Consider the following 23,605-nt stretch of genomic DNA (forward strand, 5'->3'; position numbering starts at 1 on the left):
TGGTGCAGAGTGCAGTGGCATAGAGTGGAGTGATGCAGATTGCTGTCATGCAAAGTAAAGTGTCATAGAGTTCATTGGTATAGAGTGCAGTAGTGCAGAGCAGAGTGTCGTAGGGCCCGATTCACAGAACTAACTTAAGACAAAATCCTAAACTTACTACCATTTTCGTATTCACAGAAGGCACTTACTCATTTTGGTATTCACAGAAGACACTTACTCACTTCGGTATTCACAGAAGTTAGGAGTCCTAACTTTAGGACTCCTAAATGCCTTTTGTGAATACCAAAAGTCTTAAAATTAGGATTTTTCTCAGTTTAGGAGTCCTAAAGTTAGGACTCCTAACTTTACTACTACTAAACTGAGAAAAATCCTAATTTTAAGGCTTTCGGTAGTCACAGAAGGCATTTAGGAGTCCTAAAGTTAGGAGTCCTAACTTCTGTGAATACCAAAATGAGTAAGTGCCTTCTGTGAATACCAAAATGAGTAAGTGCCTTATGTGAATACCGAAATGGTAGTAAGTTTAGGATTTTGTCTTAAGTTAGTTCGGTGAATCGGGCCCGTAGAGTGCAGTGGTGTAGAGTGCATTGGTGTAAAGTACAGTGGCATGGAGTACAGTGGTGCAGAGTGGAGTGCATTGGCATAGAGTGCATTGGCATATAGTGCAGTGGTGTAGAGTGCAATGGGTTTGGGTAGAGTGGCATGGAGTGGAGTAGCGTAATAGAGTGCAGTGGCATAGAATAGATTGTTTCCGAGTAAAGAGAAGTTGCGTAGAGTGGAGTGGTGCAGGGTAAAGTGCAGCAGCGTAGAGTGGAGTGGAGTGGATTGGTGTAGAATGAATAGGGCAAAGAGTTGAGTGTTACAGAGTAAAATGCATTGGCATGAAGTCTATTAGCATTATGTGCAGTGGTGCAGAGTGGTGTAGAGTGGAGTGGCATAGAGTGGAGTTGTTCAGAGTAGATTGGCGTGAGCTAGATTGGAGTGATGTAGAGGGCAGTGGTGAAGAGTGCAGTGGTGTAGAGCAGAGTGGCATACAGTTCATTTGTACAGAGTGGAGTGCTGCAGAATAGAGTAGAGAAGCGTAGAGTGAAGTGGCATAGAGTGTAGTTGGGTGGAGTGCAGTGGCATACATTGATGGGGTGCAGAGTGGAGTAGAGTGCAGTGGCATGGAGTGGTGTAAAGTGGAGTGGTGCAGAGTAGAGTGCATTGAAATGGAATGGTGAAGAGCAGAGTGGAGTATGCATGGTATGGTAGGACACTGCCATTACAGACAACACATTTTTAATTGAAATGTCCATTACATTTGCACAGACATTCCATTTTACAAATAAAGCTATACAGTACAGAAACAATATTGTGTGAAAATTCCATCACCTAGTGCATTGATTTGTTTTGATCATATTAAAGAATTTGTTTCCAAAACACTTCAGAGTTAACAAAAAATGTGTTTCTCCTGTATGTTGCTATTTTACAATATTCAGAAATACTTGCACAGTTATTTTAAATGTTGTATGCTAGAAAAAAACCTTTCTTACATCTAGTATCCAGCAAGAGTGTCACATAATTCCTCTCACTTTTATGTCGGAAAAAGAAATGTAAACACCAAGCTCCCTCAGAAGACAAAGCCTGACATTTGACCTCTGTCTTTGAACACAGAGCAAATGTGACAAGATACGACAAGATGTGCCGTAAGTTTCCCTAGACATTCTCTGATGACATTTTATTCAGGAGATGTTCATTCGCAATTGTTTGATTTGCCTTTTGATGAGCAAAGATTGTTCAGCAAGTTTAGACTCTCATCTCCTATCTTTTTGGTACCTGGACATCCCTATAATTAGACAGCTTTCTTTGTGGGGGCCTGGCATCTCTATAATCACACACTATCTCTGGAGGGATCTGGGCATCCCTATAATCCCATACTATCTCTGTGAGACCTGGGCATCAATATAATCACACACTATCTTTGTGGGGACTTGAACATGGCTATTATCATGCACTAATTCTATAATCGCACACATTCTCTTTGGCAACCGTGGTAATACTATAGTCACACACCATCTCTGTGGGGACTTGAGCATTCCTGTAACTACACACAAGCTCTGTTTTGGCTTGAGCATCATCAGCTTCTCATTCTCTGTATGGGGCTTTGTGAATAGTGATAAGTATTAAAGTTAGACTTTTGGTCTAAGTTTACATTGTTGAAACTGAAAAGGAGAAAAGTTAGATTTTTTGTCTAAGTTTACCATTGTGAATCGGGCCCTATTTTAATGAGGACTTAAACACAATCATCTTCATGCACTATATCTGTGGGGAATTAAACATCGCTTTAATAGCACTCTATCTTTGTGGTGGCTTGAAAAAAACTATAATTAAGCACTATCTCTGTGGGGACTTGAACATCACTATAAAAACATATCATCTCTGTGGGGACTTGAGCATTCCTGTAATTAAACGCAAGCTCTGTTTTGACTTGAAGCAACAGGGTGTGCCATGAGGCACAGGGTTAAGACTGATATGCATATAACTGGTCTGAAATGGGGTGGCAAAGGGAGCTAAAGAACTATGATGGATTCAACTCAGATCTGTGACTGGGGGTGAGTGACTGAAAAGTTTCAGCACTCGGTCCATAATTTCTTGTTTTTGCTTTGTTCGTTTGGCAGGGTATGCCCAGACGTGGGTCCCTTGCTCACTGTGCCACAGGATTCGAGCTAGCCTGGCTGATGAGGAGGTGTTACCCGAAATTGGTCCCAGGATGCTTGTTTCCGGTCCAGGGAAGACCAGGCCTGGAAGTTCTGGCTGGAATGTTCCCATGAGGCACAGTGTCAAGACTGATTTGCTTATAGTGGGTCTGAACTGGGGTGGCGAAGTGAGCTAAAGAACAATGATGGATTCAACCCAGATCTGTGACTGGGGGTGAGTGACTGAAAAGTTTCAGCACTCCGTCCATCATCTCCTTGTGTTTGCTTCGACTTGAACATCATCAGCTTTACATTCACTGAATGGGGCTTTGTGAATATTGAAAAGTAGTAAAGCTAGACTTTTGGTCTAAATTTACCTTTGTGAAAACTGAAAAAAGTAGTAAAGTTAGACTTTTTGTCGAAGTTTACCTTTGTGAATCAGGCCCTATTATAATGAGGACTTAAACACAACCACCTTCATGCACTCTCTCTGTGGGGACTTAAACACCGCTATAATAACACAACATCTTTGTAGGGACTTGAACAACACTGTAATAACACACTATCTTTGCTGGGACTTCAACATCACTATAATAACACACCATCTCTGTGGGGACTTGATCATCACTATGATAACACACTATCTCTGTGGGGACTTGAACACCGCTATGATAACACACTATCTTTGTGGGGACATCATTGTTTTCACACTCTTTATAATGGGATTTAAGCTTTGAATGTACACACTATTTCTATGGAGACTTAAACAAAATCTTCACCCACTATCTCTGTGGGAACCTGAACATCTATTTTGGCAAAAATGTAAGCAGTTAATCAAGCTTTGGGTTCCACTTGACCATATTCCTTGGTTCCATATGTTAATTACTTTATGTGTTAGTTCCCTTATCTCCTCAGATTTTAAGAACTAATAAATAGGTTAAATACAGCTTAAGTCTCTTTCTTTAACCATGATATGATATTTTCTGGCACATTAACATAATCTGTCTTTAATGTATACCCCTAGTACAGCAATTCACTTATGAAGAGATTATGATGTTGTTTGTGTACATTGTTGATAAAATAAACATTTAGCCATGTGCCTTCGACTGAATTCAATCACAAATAGTGTTACGGACTAGGTCCCCACAAGGATGGTAGCACTTGTTCAAGTCCCCACAAGGATGGTGCTGTGCGTACGATTAAATAACAATATATTTGCAAATTTGAAGCAGGATCCTGTATCATGAATTTTTTCTTAACATTTTTCTGTTATTAGTCTGTTGTAAAAACATTCAGAAAGGTTAGTCCCCACAAGGCAGGTGTTCACACATAGTCCCCACAAGGATGGTAACACGTGTGTGTGTGTGTGTGTGTGTGTCTGGGGGTGTGTGTGTGTGTGTGTGTCTGGGGGTGTGTGTGTGTGTGTGTGTGTGTGTGTGTGTCTGGGGGTGTGTGTGTGTCTGGGGTGTGTGTGTGTGTGTGTGTGTGTGTGTGTGTGTTAGGGTACAGGGACTCCAAGGGTGGCACAATGAGTGCTGCAGCCCTTAGAGGCCTTCCCTGGTCACAAGGCCCTGGGTACCTAGGGTACCATTTACCAGGGGCTGACATGTGGCCAGGGTTTGCCAATTTGGGTTTTGGCTGTTAGGCAGTTTTTAGGGAAGGATCACAGGCCCTGGGCACCTGATAGGCAGGAGCCCAGGGCACACCAAGCAAAAGTGCATCAGCTATCAGGCAAAAAATGGGGGGGGGGAGTGGGGGTTACTGCAACAAAAACCCACCTTCTTACAAATGTTGTTACTCTATGTATGTTCTGGTTATTAAGAAGGATGGCGTTCATCATGTGATCTTAGACCTAAGGGTCTTGAACTTGTTCCTGTGCAAAGAAAAGCTCAAAATGCTGTCCCTGTCTCGGATTCTTTTGGTGCTCAAAGTGGTGGAAAACTGTCTGGTATCCCTAGACTTGCTGGGCATGTGCTTCCAGATAGCTATCCTTCAGAGGTACTTGTGTTTCGTGGTAGAGTCCACTCACTACCAGTTCAGTCGTCCTGTTCAGGTTAACATTAGCACCCCAAGTCTTTACCGTGGTGGTGGTGGTTGAGGCTCATCTGAAACGGTCCAGAATCTCTGCATTCCTGTACCCAGATAACCTTGCGGCTCAAAGCCAGCTTGATGCAGATGGTGTTGCATCACCTGCAAACCGCTTCCCTGCTATTAGTTTTGTCCTTTTTCATCAATGTGTACATTTCTTATGTAGAGCCTTCTTGATGCCTCCTGTTCTTTAAGGCTGTACTGAACACAACATAGCTCCGACTTTCAGGATATGATTCTGATGTTTCTGGAGGTACTTCGGATTAGAGCCCCAATGGTTCTTTGCCTTAGTCTACTGGCTTCTTACATTCTCCTGGTCACATCCACAGATCGGCAGAAGAGGACTTAACATTGGTGGCTGCTGCAGGCAATGATTCCAGCATGGGTGATATCTGTGATTCCAGCATAGAGGAGATCACCAGGGACACTGCAGCAGACCTGGCCTAATGGTTGGTGGACATGCACCTGCCCAGGAGATATCCTTCTGTCCTACACCAGCTGTGACTACTGTGGCAATGGCTGCTACCTCCCTCGGGTTGTTGTGCTCATCTATAAGAACTGGAGATCAGGAGGCATCTAGTTTGCAGGTGCTGCACATCGACCTGATTGAAGTGGGGGCAATTCTTCTAGCTTTCAAAGCCTTCCTCCCATCCCTTTACGGTCAGTCTGTCCAGAACTTGATGGACATTACGTTCACAAAATGGCACATTAACAAACACAGAGAAGTGGATTTGCAGTATTTCATCTTTTGTACATTTGCATGCTTTGACCAGTCTCGCTAGTGTTTGGGTATGAAAGTGGTTTGTTTCAAAACTTTGTATTGGGTGGACATCGGTGGAACCTTCGTATGATTCCCAGAATGACCCTGTGCGTGGCCCACATCTTACATTCTTTTTTCTCTCCTCCGACAGATAGGGAGTTGCATTAAAAGGACTCTTAAAGAATTGCGAAGAGATCAGGACTGACTCTGGATCGACCTTTTCAGGGTTTTGTCGAGTGGGATTCGACTTAGTGGGAGCGTGGTAGTCAACGTGGGATCCTTGAGATTCCTCAATAGCATTTTAGATCGGGGTCCCTCTTTAAATTTTGCTCGAACTATCATAGGCAATTTGCCTTAAATGTCGAGCATCTAGTATGCATGTTGAGCCTCTTAAGAGACTAGAAGTAGGAGGGTTGATTTGGATGCTTGTTGTTCAACCCCAAGACTTTAGTCCATCGAAACTAGATACTTTAAACAAATTGTGTGGTTACAAATATTTCACAGTTTCAAATAGACCAATGCATAGCCTTTTGCATGCTTTGGGTACAGCATTAATTACAAATACTTAAATACTATTTCGATATGGATAGTACAGACCACTGAACTGTGTGCCAACATCTCTGTGCAAGACGTCGGTAGGGCAGCTACATGGTCCATGTGACTCTAGGATTTCACGCTACTAAAGTAAGCAGTTTTTCCTGTATTTATGATTTTGCATCTTGAAGCTTTTCTAGATTTATATGCTGTCCTGGTGCCTCTGTATCGAAGAATGTTTGTGAAGTAAGCAAAAACGTAGTTAGGTTGATGTCATAGAGCAGACTTTAAAGGAGAAACCTCTCAACTGACCTATATTCCTTTATGATCTGGCCTCTTGAGGCTCATTAACAGCAACCAACCCAATATCAGTGACATATTAAAACATTAATTAAGAAATATATTTTTTATTGATAATTTTTTCATATAACATTATTTTATACTTTTTTTTGTAATGTTACTGCCATTCATTATCTATCAGACATTTTTCATCATTATCTACACATACATATAACACTTAAACAGATAATCAAACAGTTGCCAAAATACCACTGACTGGAAAACGCCTGCAGCGCGGGCCGGTGCGTATTCGATTAGTACCTATACGCAGTATGTTCGGATGTCAGGTGTCTAATTGCAGGATACTAAGAAAGAAAACACTTAATCACCTTGGACAATTAATGCAGTCCATGACATTTTCTTTATTGCGAATTGGAATGAATCGGCATCTAATTTGACCCTAAGCATCAATACTGGGCCCTCAAAGGCCAATTATTATAAAGAACGGCTACAGAAATGATCCCTAGTCCACTTTATTAGAGATCTAGCTGAATTTATTTTTGGTCCTGATGAAGGTGGTCTAAATGATGTCCCACCGAAACGAGCGCAGACCATAATTATTCATGTGGAGAGTCGTCTCAGAGACATATACACCAGAGGAATCTGATGGGTGATACATTTATCACAAAGAATTATATAATCGGTCTCTGTCAAGCGGCTCAGGATCTTTGCTGAGATTCTATCTCTTCTATGTATAAGTGTTAGTGAGAATGAGATCGATGATAGGTGAGAGTGAAGTGTTGATGGTTGAGTGTAGGGTTATCTGTGCATTTATTATTTGTATTTTGTTTTTAGAGTTGAAATGTTAATCACCTTGCCTCCAACGCAGTTAGTTACAGATGAAGACATTGGCATGATTAAAAGCAATGTTAATTTAACTTACTGTTCAAGTATCTATCTACTGTTCAAGTGCTGATATCAAATGCTCAAAACAATGCAGTATTTTTGCATATCAATATGTTAGAGGTTTTGGTGGTATTTTGGCAACTGTTTTTCTGTTTAAGTGTTATATGTATGTGTAGATAATAAACTTCTTTGATCAATAATGAATGGCAGTAACTTTACAAAAAAATATAAAATAATTTTATATGAAAAAGCTAAGCTCTCAATAAAAAAATATTTTTGAATTAATGTTGTTGTATATCACTGATATTGGGTTGGTTGCTGTTAGTGAGCCTCAGAGGCCAGATTATAAAGAAATATAGGTCAGTTGAGAGGTTTCTCCTTTAATGTTTGCTGTTTCCCCCTCCTCTTGGATCTGAAAGCAATTAGGGGGTACCTTTTCTTTTTGTGATGGCATAGAGCAGAACATGGATTCTCTGAAGGTTCACTTGTCTTGAGATCCTAGTTTTGCTCTCACTGGCCCGGCAGGGCTGTACAATGGGCACAGTCAAGCGATACATTGTCACCTTTTCTGCATTCCTCTGCGTTCCATACCAACCATTCCTTTTCAAACCTCCAATTAATGACTAGGTTTTTGAAAGTGTTAACTTGCATGCGTCCTCCAAAACCTTTTGTTTATGCATCAATGGGATTTGAATGCTATTTAGACTTTTCTGATGGGTGCTCTCTATGAGTGCCTCAAAGTTGTTACTTGCGCTGGTTGAAGTTCAAGACAGTTTTTCTAGAATGGCAACCATTGAGCATATGCCCCTTATTCACAGACTAATTGATCCTCCGAACTAACAGCTTTACTTCTCAACATAGTTACCTAAAAGGGTAAAGTCAAAATGCGTCACTGGGACCTGGGTATATGGTAGTACATAGGAACAATGGTCCCAGTAAACAATAAATGAACATACCAAGTATATCAATCAAAAGCAAATATTCAAAACATTTTTAGTTAAACGATGTTATTTAATCACACTGTGCGTATACACATTAATAGTATTATTCAATTGTTTTTCAAAAGTGCCCCAAGAGCATAGAGGGGAGGCAGAGGAGTGGCGTGTTTGAAGTGAGGATAGAAAGGTGAGTAGGAAGTGTAAATCACACACACATTTACAAAAACCATGGCTTGTATCTGAAGCCCAACAAATTTGCAATAAAACAAGTTTTAAATAGCCATGATTTCTGACATTGACACAGTGATGGATTACTGTTGTGTAAACTGGCCAAAAATAAGAGATGTCGACAAAAATAAGAGATGTCGACGTTTCGAACCATGGTCGGTAGGTTAGTATATCTCTTACAACGGGGTCTTCATCAGGACAGAGTCAAGGGGGAAGGGGTGGTCCCTAGGGATAAAACATAAAATGGCTTGAGTGTTGAATATTCCATTACAATCATTAGAAAGACGTTGCACAAAAGCCTCAATTTACCATTGGGAAAACACTCCACAATTGTTGGAGGGATGGGTGTGGGCGCGTAGGCTCCAAAGCTAGGCGGGAGCGAGAGTACCTGCAGACATAAGGTGCAACATCAGAAGAGGCCCAAAGGAAATGCTCAAAGTCGGGGATAAAATAAGCAATGTGCCATCACTCACTTGTATGGGAAAATCTGCCCGGCGCATACTTCCCAACATGGCTATCCATTTTCATCTATGGCAAGCATTTGCTTCCTCACCTTACTTGGTCCAGTAACCTTCCTAACTTCTACCACCCACCTCGTCCCAACTAGGAGAAGAGATTACACAGGCTGGTCTTCTGAAGGGTGCTTACTTTTTACATCAACCATCCTAAAGAGATCATGTCTAACAACCAGCTCTATCGGGGGTATACAGGGAAAAAAAACGGAAAGGCAGTCCAGAAGATGTCTCTGTTTCACAGGATAATACTCTGTAGAAAAGTGTTTCACCCTTGCCCAAAAGGAGCCACTGGCAGGAATCTGCCCTCACTTAACCACAGCAAAGTCTTCTTTGACTTTGATGAAGACCCACCTGGTGAATAGTTCGGGAAGCAAGCCCGTGAAAGACTGTGGGACCGAGACTTCCTCTGGACCGGGAACGATTTGGAGTCTTTCGGCATAAAGCTGCAAGGAGCTTCATCGCTCTCTCCCATGTTGCCTTCTGGTGCATCAAAAGTCTGAGCAGGTCTTGGAAGTCATGGCCGGACCCAAGACACCACAGGCAGAGGGACAAAAGGGTAGTCATTTACAGACACTTGCCTGTGGCATTCCCCCAAAGGTTTAAACCCTGTAAGTTTCTTAGGGAACACAATTCCACGCACACTGCAAACAGTATGGTGCGCCAACGAATAGCTCGCAAGCTACTGGTAGCTCTCCAGGTACCTGTGAGTAGCTCCTCTGTGTGCAGCCCAACCTATTAAGTTAAAATCTTTTTTTATTTAATTAGATATATTCGCAAATTTGGAAAGATATATTTAAAAAAGTGTCTATTTTGAGAACTGATTAGCTTATGTTTGCAGAAAGATATAATTAAGAGTGATATTTAAATGTTGGAGCATGGCATATGACTGCTATGACAAGTAGAGACGCCCAAAATTACAATTGATATATTTTATTTTTTTTACATTTCTGCTGGTGACTTTGCCCGATGTCCTGAGGTGGTCATTGCTTTCATTTCTGTAAGCAACAGTCACTAATGGAATCTTGTCTGAAGTGGTCACTATTGTGACAGTGGTCATTTGTTAGTAGCATGAGTTGGTTAGCATTGAACATGAGTAGCTCTTACTGTAGAAAAGGTTGGAGTCCCTTAATCAATTTTTAAGTCACCTGTTGTGAAGGGTTTGTTGAAAGGGTTAATCCACATGTTCCAGCCTTCCTCATTTGAATTGCCACAGCATGATCTAAACTTGCTCTTGACCTACCTGATGTGCTTGCCTTTCAAACTTATGCACAGGTGTTCTTTGCAGCTGCTTATTGTGTTGCCCTTTGCCATTACATTGGCTAAGTAAGTGAGATTTAGGCCTTCTTAGCAGTGCCTCTTTACGTCTCCTTTTTTCAAGGCAATTTCCTTTGCATGAAGGTAGCATTCCTCCCTCTGTATTCACACAGTTGCATTGAGGACAGTCCGTCACTTTGTCATTCTTCTGTGCACCACCTTTTACCTCAAAGTGAAAAGTGACTACATTGCCTTGATCCTAAAAGCGTTCTCAATCTTTATATTGAGAACCATGGAATTTCGGCAAGACATTATCGTTTCTCTGGATCAAAAAAGGACAAAGTGGTGCAGAAGATTACCTCTGAAAATGGATTGTCCTGTGTATTAAGATCTGCTATGGGCTAGCCAGGAGGCAACCTCCAGAATGCTTGTGTGCTCATTCTACCAAACCAAAGGCTTTTACCATAACACTAGCGCGTGGTGTGCTACTCTTGGTTATCTGCCAGGCTATATGGGCCTCCCTTCACATATTCAAGTAGCATTACTGCCCGACTAAGCAGGTTCAGTGGACAGTCATTTCGCCCATTCAGTCCTTCAGGATTTCAAAGTCTGAGCCATTCCACACACCCATTATCTGTGGTGTATTGCTTTGGTATCTATTAAAAAGGTGAGGAATCTGTGGGTAGAAATCTGTCAGATGAGCAAGTTACAAACCTTAGGTAATGTCTTTTCTGGTAGAGAGACTATCTAACCTCAGATTGTTCACCTACATTCTCTCCTCTGTGTTCTTTAGAATGGACTCTTGCACGACATAGATAAGATTCCCATATTTAAATTGTGCACACTATTACTGACTTGAGGTTCCACACCTGTTAGAATGGGCAGAGTACAGAAAGAAACTGATGCCAGCTCTTGCAGGTTGCCTATTTTTCTTCGTCCCGTTGTCATACCTGCTTGAGGGTGCGTCAGCTGGAAATGTTTTGTGGCACTGAAGACTGCACTCCTGACATTTTCGGAGAAGAGCATGCCCAGGATGAGCATGCTGCTGAGGAGGAAGTGGAAGCTTTCTCCATCGAGGAAATTTCCTGCTCCGATTGTGGAGGAGGAATTTGAGTACACCCTGCCACTCGAGTACTGTTGACCAAGACAGTTCTCCACCACCCAAAAAGAATTCCAAACTTTCACCTCTTTCATTATTAGAGGTCACCGGATCACCACTGCCATCTGGCCATGGACGGAATTCCCAAAAATGTTTTGGATAAAAAGTTCCAGCAAGGTTAAGTCCTCGGTTTTGACCTTTTCGGATCAAGCACATTCCTCGGTCTCAACCCCGCCTTCGGGACGGAATCATCAGCTGACCACAGCTCCCTCAGTGCTGACCAAAAAACATCCCTCATCTTCCAAAGCCTTGTTTCCGAAAACAATGGACACGAAAACCTTGAAGCTTTCTTCAGTTTCTGTGAGAAAGTGCCCCTTTTGACATGGTTAGTCCCCACTTTTTGCCTGGAAAATTAAGTGGTTTAGATTGCAGTTCACAGGGTACCTGCCAACAAGGTCCCCTGTTCCAGTGCTTCTTTCCTAAAAACTATACCACAATTGGCCCTTCAGGTCCCCTGTAAGACCCTAGTAAATGGTACCTGGGTAGCAAGGGCATTGGGACTGAAGAGGGTCCCATAGGGACCCCTCACCTAGGCCATGCAGATTGCCGCTGCAGCATGCATGGCCTGGTAAAGACAAAATGATAGTTGACATGGCACACTGCCTGTGTGCCATACCAACTAGCACTAGCAACTAGTATTGCCTAAGATATAGATAAGTCACCCCTCTAGCAGGCTTTAACAGCCTATAACACAGGTGCGGGCATATCTGCATGAACAGATACGCCCCTACAATATTCCGGTCTATTCCTTAATGTAGGTGCCACAGGAGCCAGGGAAGCCATAGAGAGTACATGTGCTGGAAATATGACAGCTCGAGTTCCACAGCACCATGATGCCTTTACTGAACAAAGGAATATTTAGTACAAAACTACTCTTCTCAAAAAAACCACACTGATGCCAGTGTGGGATTTATTTTAACATGTTCCCACAGGGAACCTCAGAGGTACTCCCTGAAAACCTGCCAACCCTGGTGTGGTCACAGACTGGCTGTAGGCAGCCTGTCACCACCAGACAGGTTTCTGGACCCCTGGGTCAAGAGCCTCTGCTCTCAAGGCACAGAAGCAAGGCACATCTTGGGAGTAACTGTCCCACCTCCTCCCCCAGGATAGGCACAGTGCTTGAAAGGGAAACTTGAAATGCCTACCACATTTGTAATACGATCTCCAGCCTCTACCGCTAGCAGCAGATGACAGCCCCCAGTTTACACCCCCACTTTGGGTAGGAACACTTAGAAGAATAGGAGGTGTGCCCACCTCTACCAACTCCTCCCCTAAGATAGGCGAGGTGAAGTACATCTTTCTGATGGATACATTTGCCAGTGGATTCCTCACCTTGTGAATATCCCTGCGCCAGCAACATTCGCAAACTTTTGTAGCAGTCCACGCCGATGAAGACTACGTCACAGAGACACGGCTCCGCCCGCGACTCCGCTGACGTCACCGGCTCCATAAGAAGACCTTGTCGGCGTGATGACGCCAACGGGTTTCGGGAATCGCTGTTGGTAGCTTCACTGTTACTTTGTGTTTCTTCTGGGTTTCTCTGTTTCTCTTTCGAAAAAGATGTCGACAAAGAAGTCGGGCTTCAAGCCCTGTCGTGAATGTGGCAAACACATGTCGATCACGGATCCACATGACGACTGTGTATGGTGTTTATCATCTGACCATGATGTGGATGGTTGTTCTTGCTGTCGCAAGATGAGCTCCAAGGCTCTAAAAGAAGGGGAGGCGAAACTCTTCATCGCGAGGATGGAAAAGGAGAAGAGAGGAAGAATGAAGTCGAGGACGAGGTCACGATAGAGGTCGAGGTCTAAGTCGACTTCGGAGCATGCTTCACGATCCAAGAAGCACAAGAAGAAGAGGCATTCTTCTCGACATCACTCTGACCAGAGTTCGGCTCCGAAGTCCAAGTCACCAACTTGACGCCGAAAGGACTGTGTGTCTTCTTCACCCGTTCCGGATTCGCCTCCTGGTCCTTCTTCGGCAGTGGCTTCACCGGCTCCGGCTACTTCTCCGGCTCCGGTTCCATCTCCGACGCTGGTTCCATCTCCGGCTCCGGCCCCGGTTGAGGAACTTCAAGTACCGGGTGTGCCTGTGACGCCACTTATTCCACCGTCGGTGCCGGTTGGCCCGAGTCCGGTGATGCCTGACCAGTACCCTGCGTTCCCTGGACCAGGTCAGGACCCCTCGCATTATTTAAATGCTATTTTCCGGGTATTTTCGAGAGCCATGTACACCACTGGTGCACCTGCGGGTCCGATGGGTCCAATTGCATTCAATTTGGGGGTGCCGCAAGTCTATCCGCAGGCCCCTTTCATGGCATTTTTTCCGGCGACGCCGTCTTGGCATCTACCGGCGCCAAGGACGTCGATGCCGCTTCCTTCTTCACCTGCGCCGGCTCGACCTCGTTCGACGTCTGCTGCTCCTGCGGATCCATGTTCGACGCCGTCTGATTCGAACACGGCGCCGCCGACGCGGCTTGTACGGATTCGGTCCGGAAGGGAGGCTCAGAGAGTGATTGATGAGCGAACGTACCGTCTGGAAGGAGAGGAGCTGGTGGAGTCTGACGAGGTGTTTGAGGAGCTTAAAGAGGCTAGTGGATTGGATTTGTCTCCTGAGTGGGATATTACTCCACCTTCTGATGAACCCTCGAAGGATGTGGCTCCATATCATGCAGTCATCAGGAAGGCTGCAGAACTGCTGGATCTTCAGTTGCCAACTACTGAGTTCAAATCAAACATTCTGACTGAAGTATTGCATTCTCCTACTGCAGTTTCGGAGCCGTTGTTGCCTTTTAATGAGGCCATTATTGACCCTGTGTTGGAGGTGTGGCGAAAGCCTTTTTCTGCTCCCGCAGTCTCTAAGATGGGTGCTAGGAGGTATAGGGCGGCTCCAGGGGACCCTGAGTTCTTAACATCGCATCCATCGCCTGAGAGCCTGGTGGTTCAGGCGGCTTGTTAAGGAAAGTCCAAGGGTGCTTTTCCTCAGGTTCCAGGTGACAGAGAGGCAAAAAAGCTAGATCAGTCGGCCAAGAAGGTCTTTTCATCGGCCAGCATGGCACTTAAATCAACAAATGCCACTTGCCTCTTGGGACGCTATATTCATGCGCTCTGGACTCTGCGAAGAAATTGGCACCAAATCTATCTGAGGAGGATAGGGTTGGCTTTAATGAGGTCTTAACTGATGCCCAGGCAGCAGCGCGTCAGGTGATTCAGAGTGGGCTGGACACGGCGGATTCAGTGGTGAGAGTCATGGGGGTCTTCTGTTGCCACCAGGAGGGGTGCGTGGCTGAAGTCTTCTGAGTTTTCCCCGGATGTACAGTCGACTCTGTTGGACTTGCCATTTGATGGATCTGGTTTATTTGGCAAAAAGGCAGATGCTGCTCTTGAACGTTTTAAGGAGCGCAAGGCTACTGGTAAGTCTCTGGGCCTTCAATCCCAGTCAAGGGGGTCGTTTAAAAGATACAGAGGTTTCGGAAGGGCATCCTTTCGGTCCTACAGGCAGACCCAACAGCAGCAGCAAGTCTCTTTCTCTAAAGGATACAGAGGTAGAATCAGGGGTCGCTCACGTGGCCGTCAACTCTCCTCCTCTTCAGCCCCTCCTTCCACCGCAAAGCAGCCCTAGATCCGCCGTTCTGGATCATGTTGGTCCTGTGGGGGGGCCGGCTTACCCATTTTCTACAAGATTGGGAATCTGTAACTACAGATCTTTGGGTTCTAGATCTTGTAGAAAATGGGTACGCCCTTCCCTTTCGGGAATTCCCTCCAAATTACCCTCCTTGTCAAGGGGCTTGCTCAGAGAACCACCGTCTTCTCCTACATGAGGAAGTCCTGAAGTTACTACAGAAAGGTGCGATAGAGGTGGTTCCAGAGCAGGAGAGGTGTCAGGGATGCTACTCCCGGTATTTCCTGATTCCGAAAAAGGACGGCAGATTGCGTCCGATATTGGACCTCAGGATCTTGAATCTTTATCTGAAGCAAGAGAAGTTCAAGATGCTCACCCTTGCGCAGGTTCTTCAGGCGCTGAATCGGGAGGACTGGATGGTGTCGATCAACTTCAGGATGCGTATTTACACATCCCCATCCTGAAGTCGCACAGGAAGTATCTCCGTTTTACGGTAGGATCGCAACATTATCAGTTTGCGGTCCTTCCGTTTGGTCTTACTACTGCACCCCGAGTCTTCACAAAGGTGATGGCAGTGGTGGCAGCCCATCTCAGAAGGTCGGGGATTTCCGTTTTCCCCTATCTGGACGACTGGCTGATCAAAGCGGAGTCGCCAGAGAAGGTGCTACATCAACTGCAGGATACAACTCAGCTGTTGTTCAAATTGGGTTTTTCGATAAACGTGCCCAAATCTCACCTGGTGCCCTCTCAGCGCAACCTGTTCATAGGTGCGGTACTGGACACTACTGTGTGTCGAGCATTCCCTCCTCCTCAAAGGATTCTCGACATACAGGAAATGATTCCTTTGTTTTACAATGGAGCGGTCGTTCCAGTTCTGAAGGTCCTTCGCCTGCTCGGTCTTGTTTGCTTCCTGCATTCTGTTGGTCAACCATGCACGCTGGCACATGAGGGTGCTCCAGTGGTGCCTCCGCAGGCAGTGGTATTAGCACAAAGGAAATCTCAGGGAGTCTGTTAAGATCTCCAGAGAAGCTGCGGCGGATCTGTCTTGGTGGAGCGTGGAGGGCAATCTGTCAAGGAAAGCCCTTCCATCTACCTCCGGCGGTGGCCACAGTAATAACGGATGCATCCACTTTAGGGTGGGGTGCGCATCTGGGGGATCTGGAGATCAAGGCTCTTTGGTCTCCAGAGGAAAGGTTGCCTCACATCAACCTTCTGGAATTGCGGGTGATTCGTTTAGCACTCAAGGCCTTCCTCCCTTCACTTCGCGGTCAGTCTGTTCAAGTCCACTACCGCGATGTGGTATGTCAACAAACAGGGAGGAGTGGGGTCTCTTTGTCTCTGCAGAGAGGCTCTGCGTCTATGGTCCTGGGCTCAGGATCATCAGATTTGTCTGATGGCAAATCATCTGGCCGGGGTGCTGAACGTGCGTGCAGACAGTCTGTCGGCAGTTCTCTGCCGACCACGAGTGGAGGCTCCATCCGGAGGTGGTTCGTCACGTCTTTCGAATGTGGGGAACTCCTCGGGTGGACCTGTTCGCCACTCACGAGAATGCTCACTGCCCGTCATTCTGCAGTCTCCAGTATCCGATGCAGGGAGCGTTGGGGGACGCGTTTCAGTTGAATTGGAGCTCACGACTCCTTTACGCGTTTCCTCCCATACCCTTGAATCCTCGGGTTCTGTGGAAGATTCGTCAAGACCGGTCCCAAGTCATATTGATCGCCCCGGATTGGCCAAGGAGGGTGTGGTACACAGATCTTCTCCACCTCTCCTCGTGCCCTCCGCTCCGTCTCCCTCTGAGGGCAGACCTCCTCTCACAATCGGAGGGGCAGGTTCTACACCCCCACCTCCAGAGCTTACACCTTCATGCCTGGAGATTGAACGGGGCAACCTGAACTCTTTTTCTCTCCCACCTGATGTGGTAGATGTAATTTTGTCTGCCAGACGTCATTCCACCAAATCTATCTATTCCTATAGGTGGTCTAAATTTGTTCTCTGGTGTGGAGAGAAGTCAATTGATCCTTTGAAGGCTCGTTTATCTGACATTCTGCAGTTTGCCCTTTCTCTTGCTCAGCAAGGCTTTGCTGTGGCTACTGTAAAAGGATACTTATCGGCTTTGTCGGCTTTCCTTTGCTTGCCGGATCAGCCGTCATTATTCAAATCACCTATTGTTCTTCGTTTTCTTAAGGGCCTCACAAACAGGTTTCCTCCTACTCACTTTATTGTGCCTCAATGGGACTTAAACCTTGTCTTGACTTATCTTCTGGGTTCTCCCTTCGAGCCCTTACACAAGTGTCCCTTTAGATTGTTGTCTTTTAGGAAGGTTTTTCTCATTGCAATGACCTCGGCAAGGAGGGTAAGTGAGCTTCAAGCTCTAAGTTCAAAACCCCCGTTTTTGACAATTCATGCTGAAAGAATGGTACTCAGGACCAGGGCTGCATTTCCGCCTAAGGTGGTAACTCCCTTCCATCTGGGGCAGTCCATTACCCTTCCTACCTTCTATCCTCCCCCTTCCAAGGAGGAGGAGAGACTTCACCGCTTGTACCCTAAGAGGGCGGTGAGCTTCTACCTGGACAGGACTAAAGACTTCAGAGTTGATGATCAGCTCTTCGTGTGCTTTGTTGGCTGCAGGAAAGGTCGAGCGGTGCACAAGCGCACTCTTTCCAGATGGATTGTCTTGTGCATCAAGATATGCTACTCTTTTGCTGGTAAGGAACCTCCAGAGGGTTTAAGGGCTCATTCCACTAGAGCAAAGTCTTCCACTTCTGCTTTGTCTAGTGGTGTTCCTGTGGAGGACATTTGTAGGGCGGCAACTTGGGCCTCCCTTCACACCTTTGCAAAACATTATTGCTTGGACACCGAGGTGAGGAGGGACGGACACTTTGCTTGTTCCGTCCTTCAGGACTTTCTGGTATAGAAGGGTGGACACTGTGAGAAGTTGGCCTGATATATGATGTCACTCGTTCTAGTGTACACCTTGTATCAGTCCAAACAACCCTTATGGTGATTGGTTGTAAAGTCAACCTTATAGACCAGCTATCCTAGTGGTAGCATGGACAAGAGCAGTCTTAGCCTAAACTCTGAATGGCATGTGAAGCCAGCTGTTATACCATATGTAATCCCTTGAATACCAAATGAAAGGACACCAAAACAGATATATATATAAAATAAAGTGTATTTATTCTAGTCAAACCCTCAGCACTCTTTATGAGATTCGAGGTAAGTACAACACAGTCTTATTCAAGCATACATTGAGTCACACAGGTAAGTAATACAGTTAGACCCTAGGGGCCACGCAAACCATATACTAAGTAAGTGGTATAAGGACCACTGTCACGGAAATAGGATAGGCCTAGGCCTAGGGAATCGCTGGGGCTACACTACCCTACCAACAGTTAGGAAGTGGGAGGCCCACGGGATTCAGGTGCAGAGTGGAAACACTCATGCGTAATGCGTATAATCGATAGAAATAGTACAGTTTAGAATTAATAAGATTTAGGACACTTATGGAGTAGCTAGGAAGTCGAGACTTGAGAACTAGACACAAGGATAGTCAATACCCTGATGAGCACCAGAGCACCCAAGTTACCTAGCCCACGGGCTGCGGGTGCATAGGTGTGAACTTGCGTCGGGTTTCGTCTTCGACTCCTATGGATACCTGAAGGAAAGATGCTGACAAGTAGTCAGTGAAGAGTGTCCGGTGGATCCCAAGGCCGGAATCAAGAAGGAAGGATACCTGCAAGCAGAAAGGACAGCGTCTGGGTCACTAGCCAGTGACCACGTGGAACCAGGAAGGAACCAGGCGATGTCGGGAGATTGCAGGTTAAGAGGTGAAGCTTGTCGCAGCAGCCACGGGTACCAGGAGACGTCGAGGAGGACCAGGACCAGGAGGCGAGCTGTCCCACGAAGGCTCGTGCTGTCGGCTGCGTCGAAGTCGAACTAGGACTCACCAAGCCTTGGCAAGCGGAACCCACGAAGAACGGAGGACTTGCTTCTGGTGCAGACCAGGAAGGTCTGGGGTGCTTCTCTTTTGCAAGGAAGCGGGAAAATCTAGTATTTAGGGGCACCCTGAACCTTCCTTCCGCAGATTCCAGATTCAAAACTACAAAGAAGAGCAAGAAGAAAGAAGACCTGGCCTGCAGCTGCTAAAAAGAGGCCTGTGGACCCTCGACCCTCGCTCCTACTCCAACCCAGCATCTCTTGTGGCCAGCAACCTCACCAACCCCGGAGGACCTGGTTACCTTTTTGGCTCTAAGCCCCTGGGACTCCCATGAGTAGAGGCTCTACTCAAAAACCTACCTCTAATCCCTGGCAGCAGCCCGGAACCGCGAACCCAGCACACTCTGCACTAGCCAAGCCTGGCCAGTGCCGGAGTGAACAAAGACCCCGAGGACGACCCCACGGCGACTGTGACCCCGAGTCCGGCACCCAAGTACCTCCCTCGACACTCCTGAAGAAGCCTGCAGCCTCAGAACAAGGTGCCCCCCCCCCTACCGCGATCAACAGAGGGTAAGATTTCCAGACACCAAAAGGCACCCCTGCACGTGGCGCCCTGCGTCCCCCTGTGTCCAATCCCGGGGTACCTACATAACCTCCAACTACCCAACTTACCTCTCGAAGTGGTGGTGGCACCTGAAGCGTCCTCGTCCCCGAGCTTGCAGTCTTTTTCTAAACCGGAGATTTCCCATTCAAATCAATTGAGCGCCCGAAGGCTCAAAAGCACTCTGCACCCAGCCGCCCGAGTGGCCATGGCAGTGCAACCTCTACACCTACCTACTTCCCCACTTGCCCTGAGTAAGTGACCAGGAGCCCAGCTCCCACAGCTGCGTGGCTTGCCAGTCAGCAGCCACCAACCAAGGCCCCCCTATCCCTCATAGGATAACATTGGGCCTAACTCTCTCTGCACCCGGCCGCCCTAGAGTTGCTGAGGGTGAACCAACTGTACCTACCTGACCCCGGGGGACCCCTGAGTCTATGCCCAGAACCTCAACTTTGCCAGTCGAGTACTTACCCTTAAACCGCAAACTCTATTTTCCTCATAGGGTAACATTGACTGGCTTTTTCCTGAAATTTCTTCTAAGTGTGGACTTTTCAAATCTTAAAATGTTCACCAAAAATCAGCCAAGTAACGAAAACGAAATTACTCACCTGCTCTTCGGTGAGCTCCCAGTGCTGGATCTTGGTGCCCAGCACTCACTCTGAAAAACACTTACAACTGGACTTACCTGTAACCCAATTTTCTTCCATAGGAAACCATTGACTGTTTTTCTGTGAAATTTCTTCTAAGTGTCGATTCCTGCAATCTTTAAATATTCTTCAAAAATCGTATAATATCTGAAAACGGAATTACTTGCCTGTTTTGGATAAAGGTCCCAGTACTGAGTCTAGGCACCCAGTACTGGATTACAAAAGTAACTAGAACATACTGTACCTGCAACTTGAACTTTCTTCCATAGGGAATCATTGACTGTTTTCTTTGAAATATTTTTTAAGTGTCTACTTTTAAAACAACTAAATATTGTTTAAAAATCATTACAGTAATTAAGTCGACTTTCATCACTTGATTCCAAGTACTGACCCAGGACTGAATCTAGGATCCAGTCCTGGAATTCCAAAAGTAATCTAAAAAGTAATCTGATACAAATAACTTGAATTTATCATTGAGCTCAATGCATTGTTGTGTTTTAAAATAGAGTTGCCTTTTGCAATCACTTGTAACTGTTTACAAAAGTCAATTGCATATTGCAAAAGTATTTATATGAAACATCTCCCCCTGAGAAAGTATACTTTAAATCCAAGTGTTGGTTCTAAAATAAAACAAGCATATATTTTTTATATATAAACCATTGGCCTAGAGTTCAGTTATTGAGTGTGAGACCATTTGCTGACTGAGTGTGTACAACAAATGCTTTACACTGTCCTCTGATACTGCCTTACTGCTCGACCAAGCTACCTTTTTAGAGAGTAAGGTTATATCTAACTTTAACCTCTGTCAAACCCTTGGGGACTCTGTACACCCTGTACCTATTAAGGAACAGTATATACAGAGCCACTTTCTCACAATCATTGCATCTAGAGCAGTGCGGGTCAGAGGCCTTTCCCATGGCATGGAATCGATGCCTATTATAATAGACTCGGTTAAGGATTTTGAATTGGACCAACCGAAGCCATGCCTTGCTACTTCCCTGGGATGCATCAAGGCTGCCTCCCAGTCACGGTCTTCCATGTCTCCTATATCTGTCATCCACTTTTCGCGCAACCAGTTCAGGATGTGTGGCATGTTATTAATGAGGGTCCCCTAGGTGGAGGAAATCACACTCCTACTCAGGTCCTCTTTCGTTCAACAACCTCCTTTCCAACTGCGCAAAGTCGGGGATGCCTGCACCTGGGATCCCTTATGCCCACCATGCCTGCCGCACTTGTGCTTAATATTTATTAATTGAGTCTGTGCATTCCATATTCTCGCTGAAGGGAGGAGAATAGCATGTCGTCGCCATTTTCAGTACCATCTCCCAATTTGGAGATCCATATGAGATCCTGTGCCCTAAATTCTCTCAGTTTACATAATTCGGGGAGTCCTTGCCCCTCTCATATTGGTATTTCTCTTGTAGGCTTACTGTGCCATCCAAGCGACTTTGTGGCTCCGGTCATATTCGCTCTGTATAAAACTCTCAAATGCATAAATATCCCAAGCCATAATTGCTACCAGAGTGGCTGGAAGTAGATGTCATACATATATACGTATATATACATACACATATATATCTATCCTTTTATTTTTGTAATTCCTTTAAGCAAGATCTCGAGCGCCACTGGGACCGTTCCAATCTACAAGTGGAGAGATCTTGGGGAGTGTAGAGCCAATCATTAACGTTAATTCGATGGGATGCCCAGTAATAAGCACACATGTCCGGCAAAGCAATTCCACTGTTATGTTGGAGAGTTATTAGGGCCACTCTGGGGGTTTACCATCCCATAACAATGTTCGTAGGTCCCCTTCTATTGTAAAGCTCTCGGGGGGTGGGGGCGCAGAATCGGGTAATATGTATGTTGGAGGGCATAGAGTAGCTAGGGCAATGATGCCATCTTAAACATAGCCGCCCTCCCTAGCAATGTGAGGGATAGTGCTCGCCATCTCTCCATGTGCACTCAGCAGGTAAGAATAACTCTTCCCACGCTGCAGTCAAAGCATATACCTTTTTGTAGCGTAAGAAATATTCCCCGGTATTTAAATCCCAGGACATTGTGTCAAGCGTTGAGGGGGATAAGGAGAATACAGTCTTCTCCTGTGGAAGATAAAGTATTGATTTATCTAATTCAGTGCAATATGCCGAATAGCCCCATGGAAAAGTAAAAGGAGGGATAGGGAGGGTTTGGTGATGTAAGACTTTGGCCCAGCCACTCACCTGAACTTCAGGTTGTCTGCCAGAGCAAGAACTTTCCTCTCTCCTCCTAGAACACCTCTTGGCACTACTGAACTCGCTACAGGAAGGGAATGGGACAAGAAAGAGAACACTGCTACTCCACACAGCCTGGTCCAGCCTGGCACCCTCGACGGGATCGGATCGCAGAGTAGGGTTGCTTTCTTGAGGAACTGAATTTCTCTCCATGGAATGCAAAAGACTAGTACAAACACTTCTGGGCACCCCAGGCAATTCAACTCAACACAAGCCATTCATAATAAGTAAGTCATGTTAATCACCTGTTTCTCAAGAGCAGCTTAGGTACTCTTAGCCTTTGTCTGTAGGTTGCAGGAGAATACAATCCAAGTAATAGTTCTCTAAGAACAGTACTGCTAAAAGGAGTCCCTGGCTATGATTGTGTGGCATCTACAGCCAGGTAAACGAATAGCAAATAGACACGTTGTGTCGTTTTCACAAAGCACCCATAAACAAATATTCACATCTAGGAACCAGCCCGAAGGGCTACATAGGCCAGTGTCCATACAGTATAATAATCAGAAGCATAACAGGATGCTTCCATGCGCAAAGCACGGTATCAAATTAGCAATAGTCATCCTAATAGCAAAGTTCTAGGCAAATAGTGTAGAAATGAAACTCTCAGAAAGCGGTAATGAGTTCAAACATAAAATGACCCCAAACACTAAGCGTAAAACAAATATAAAATGAGCTCAAACATAAAAAGACCCCAAGTGCTAATCGTGAAACAAATATCTAAATGTCAGTCCCCTGATACCAATAAAAAGTCACACAGCCTCTTACTTTCACACGCAGCTTTAAAGGGCACTGCACTTAGCTGTCCGATGCTTGCTGCAGTCCCGAACTGGCACATGCATCTGTCCGACGTTCAAGAAAGAAATCCTGAAGCAGTGACAGAAGCAGTCTCCAGCCAAAACGGGAACCAGGAGCTTAAGCCAAGCACCGGTAGGTGTGAGGCTAGGGCTTTTAAAGCCAATTCGGTGGCCGTTACCCACTTGAGGCTAGCCACGCCCATAAGCATGCCAGGTGCTTAGCAACATCACCTGTCCAATAATGTGATACTGTTGCAAGCCCCAAAAGCAACAAACATTGACATAACAAGCACTGGCACCAACAAATGCACATTCGGCATAGATGACGCCGTGCCTGCGGTGCCACCAACCGGTATGCAGAGATACTGCTCAAGATTTTCCAGATCAAATCGAACGCCTC

The 23,605-nt window shown here is 45.5% G+C and overlaps 1 protein-coding gene across 3 annotated transcripts in view; it reads left to right on the forward strand.

The window, feature by feature from the left end:
- The window catches only part of KDM6A (lysine demethylase 6A), a 1,084,836-nt gene that overhangs the window by 455,990 nt on the left and 605,241 nt on the right, over positions 1 to 23,605 (forward strand). The window lies entirely within an intron of this gene.

This window comes from Triturus cristatus, chromosome 8 (genome assembly GCF_964204655.1).
Source record: "Triturus cristatus chromosome 8, aTriCri1.1, whole genome shotgun sequence".
In the NCBI taxonomy this organism is placed as follows: Eukaryota; Metazoa; Chordata; class Amphibia; order Caudata; family Salamandridae; genus Triturus; species Triturus cristatus.